The sequence below is a fragment of the Palaemon carinicauda genome, chromosome 14 (genome assembly GCF_036898095.1).
Source record: "Palaemon carinicauda isolate YSFRI2023 chromosome 14, ASM3689809v2, whole genome shotgun sequence".
In the NCBI taxonomy this organism is placed as follows: domain Eukaryota; kingdom Metazoa; phylum Arthropoda; class Malacostraca; order Decapoda; family Palaemonidae; genus Palaemon; species Palaemon carinicauda.
Window position 1 is genome coordinate 21,772,038 of NC_090738.1, and position 3,871 is coordinate 21,775,908.

Below are 3,871 nucleotides of genomic sequence, written 5' to 3' on the forward strand. Positions count from 1 at the left end.
CAAAATCAAGCAGAGTTTGATTCTCATCATTGTAACTGACAGTTGTACTGACAGGCCTCAAACAACCCCATTCAGGATCAGTTTTGTCAAGTTTGAAGGAATTCCTTCAGTAATTACTGATCGTGAATGGCTTGCTTTATAGTCGCCCCATTCGTTCGGAAGCAGTATCGACCGACTGACCTGGTTGTCAGTGGATCCGTACACCTCTGGCTCACCCCAACCCCCATTCCCAAACCTAGACTTACACAGAAGTCATGCCGGTTGAAGAGACGATATTCCAAGGAGCCTGGTAAACCATATTTGCCAAAAGTGAAGATTCTTGGGGTGAGCCAGAGTAGAGAGTGCAAACTGCAACGATCCGGTCAACAGACATTTGAGGATAAAGGCAGTATTCTAAGGAGTGTAGGTACTATATTGTGCCCACTTAGTTTTCCCCTATTTTTTAGCTTAGACTAATTTTGACTTGATTAGGTTAACTGGTTATTACATATTTTGGACTGTGTGCGGTGGGATTGTGTGTATATTTTTCTTGGATATCATTTTTTGCTTTTGGGACTAACACAGTCTCTGGGTCACATGGGCCACGTGTCCAACCTAATTTCATTTATTGACTATTGCAGAAGACCACGTGTCTAAGCAACCATTTTTATTATTTTGAATAGCTTTTTATTGCATGATATTTTATTTTGTTCCCATTTTTGTGTTTGTTCAGATGTCCATTTCTTTTAATGTAAATTTGTAAAATAAATCAAGATTAGGTTAATTAAACCTTGTCGTATTTTTAATCCTCCATTTATTTCATTGTGACTATTATAAATACAGTATTTAATCTTGGGACGATATACCCAATATTTTAAGAGAAGTAAGTAACTTGAAAAAGGATGTGTTAGCGAGCAACTTATTTTTGAATATCTGCTTCGAAGGTAAAGATCCATATCTTTAAACTATATACTTTACTTTACATCACTGCTATTTTTTGGTTTGTCTCAATAATTACTTAACGTAATATCCCTGTCCAGCATCTCACTAGGGTCCCTGGGATGGCACAGTGTAAAATCCGGACGTCGGACGTCGGATGCCGTCCGGGAGAATAGAAAATCGCTTGTATCACCGGGAAAGACGCGAAAATACACCTTTTTTTGTGACTGGTAATGTTCACTGATACTTTCTGTTATTTTCTAAATAAATGTTCGAAAAATATTGGTTAATTTTCATGTTATTGAGAATAATCTCAATCGGACGTCAACATTACACTATTTAACTAGCGGTTTTCTATTCTCCCGGACGGCATCCAACGTCCGACGTCCGGATTTTACACTGTGCCCCCCGGGATGGAGTCGAAACAGCGCCTGAGAGTGTAGATGACTATAAACCTGACAAGGCTAGAGTAGGCCATTAAATTACTTTTATTTTCATGTGTGGAGTTCTCCGGCCTGTACAATTTCCTTTTTGAATTTAAAAGTGAGGGTTAGGGAACTACCTCAGTAAAGTTATTAGCAGGGTGTTTGTGCCCTGAGTGTAAGTGCTTATCCTTCCCTGTTGATATTTGAGTAACTGACATAGGGAGACTTTCCTGGACTAGCTAAGTTCCCAATCAAACATTTAATTATAGGAAATATTCTCCACAATATATGTATGTATATATATATATATATATATATATATATATATATATATATATATATATATATATATATATATATATATATATATATATATATATATATATATATATTGTGTATGTGTTACTACTAACTAAACTATTCGCTATAATGCTGTGTACTTTATCCTAAAATTAAACGTACTATAATACAAGTATCGAATTATAGGAAAACTATTCATAAGACGTAACTCCACAGCATTTTTACGATGAATCGGTTAAATAATTGGATATGGAAAAGGGAAACTGAAAAGTATAACCTGAAAATGGCAAGAGACCAAGCATTCTAAAGTGTCTTTGTTAATTAATTATATTTGACAATACTAGTCTTTGGTGCAGGGTATAAGGGGCCTATCTTCAAAAAAAAAAAATGAGTTGATTTAACTACTATTTTAGGGTTACTTAAGAATATCAATGTTAACACTAATAGGGCCAGATGGAATTCACCCCAAGTTTGTGATTGAATGTCATATTGAGTGAACAATCCTAATATTGATTATGATAAAAAAAAACTCCTTATAAGTATGGATATCACTAGTATTTTGGATAATTGCGGAGATTTGTCTCCTCTTTCAAAATAAGCTGTAAGTTGTATCCTCTCAGTTGCCAACCTATATCCTCAACATATATAGTGTGTAGAATATGTAATACCATCATTAGAAATAAGTTGATTGAATATTTAGAGTCAGATGATATCTTTATTGGAAGGCAGCGTGGTTTTAGGAGTAAGTGTAGTAACCTTACAAATCTCACATTGCACTGAAGCACTCATAAAGGCAGTTGTTTTACAGACATATGTTGATGTTACTTATCTAGACTGTAAAAAGGCTTTTGATACTGTTCCATACAAGAGGCTTTTAACTAAACTGTATGGTTATGGTATTCGAGGCAATATGTTGGAGTGAATCAGGCATTTTGTTGCAGATAGAAGACAGTTGTTGATATCAGATGTCAAATTTACTCTCACTTGGCAGTAACATCAGGATTGTCACAGGGATCTGTTCTGGGTCAACTTTACTTTTTATGTGAACGATTCAGTAGACCAGCTTGCATGCCTCGACTTGATGTTTACAGATGATGCAAAACTTTTTGTAAGAATTAACTTTGATAAAGGCATTCAGGCTACTCAGGCTATGAAAAGAGACATCCAAAAGCTTTAGTGTTGGAGTGTGTAGATGAAACCAGAATTGTAATGGAAAACAAGAAGATATTGAGACGAAAATCTTAAAAAAATGAAGGAAGAGCTGCAAAAGAAAAACTTCACAGTAAAACATGAAAAAATGCTGAATTGGAAAATGAATGAATGAATGGTTTGTAATTATCTGGCATCATAACATCAGTGGTCATTGATGCCGATTTAATTATGCTAAAACAACCTTCCGAGGTTCACCGTTGACGCAGCTTATTCTACCCCCCCCCCCCCAAAAAAAAAAAAAAAAAAAAAAAAAAAAAAAACTAACGATCTTAATGAGGAAATTGATAATCTAGCAAATATGGAATCCATTAACACAGATGACACGAAAAAATGAGAACTTTACATATGCTGAAAAGGGTAAAGAAAAAAGACCTAATAGTAGTTAAATCAACACAAGCATCAACTGGAAATATGGACATGAAAATTAGATTGAAAAAGCACTTGAAGATATACGAGGTCAGCTTCAAATGGCCATGTTGTAAATTCTGCTGATGATAGGATTAGATATGAAGCAGGAAATAAGATTCAAACATATGGTTGCTGGTTTTGAGACAAGAAAGATGTAAAAAACTAAAACCAAAAATAATTATATGCAATGAATACTATGACGAAGTGTGTGTGTAGATTGCCTTACCTTGTGTAAGACACGGGCTCTTGCGTTGGCAGCCCGTAAATGAAAGAGAAGTTAAGTCTATTATTCTGCAGGTGGGGTTACCTACTTTGTACTGAAATGTAATTCTGAAGTTCGGAGAGCTCTTCATGATATTATTATTATTATTATTATTATTATTATTATTATTATTATTATTATTATTATTATTATTATTATTATTATTATTATTATTATTATTATTATTATTATTATTATTATTATTATTACTTCTTAGCTAAAACACTAGTTGGAAAAGCAGGATGCTATAAGCCTAGGAGCTCCAACAGGGATATTAGCCCTGTAAGGAGAGGAAACAAGAAAAAATAAAATATTCTAAGAAAAGTAACATTATTATCATTGTTAA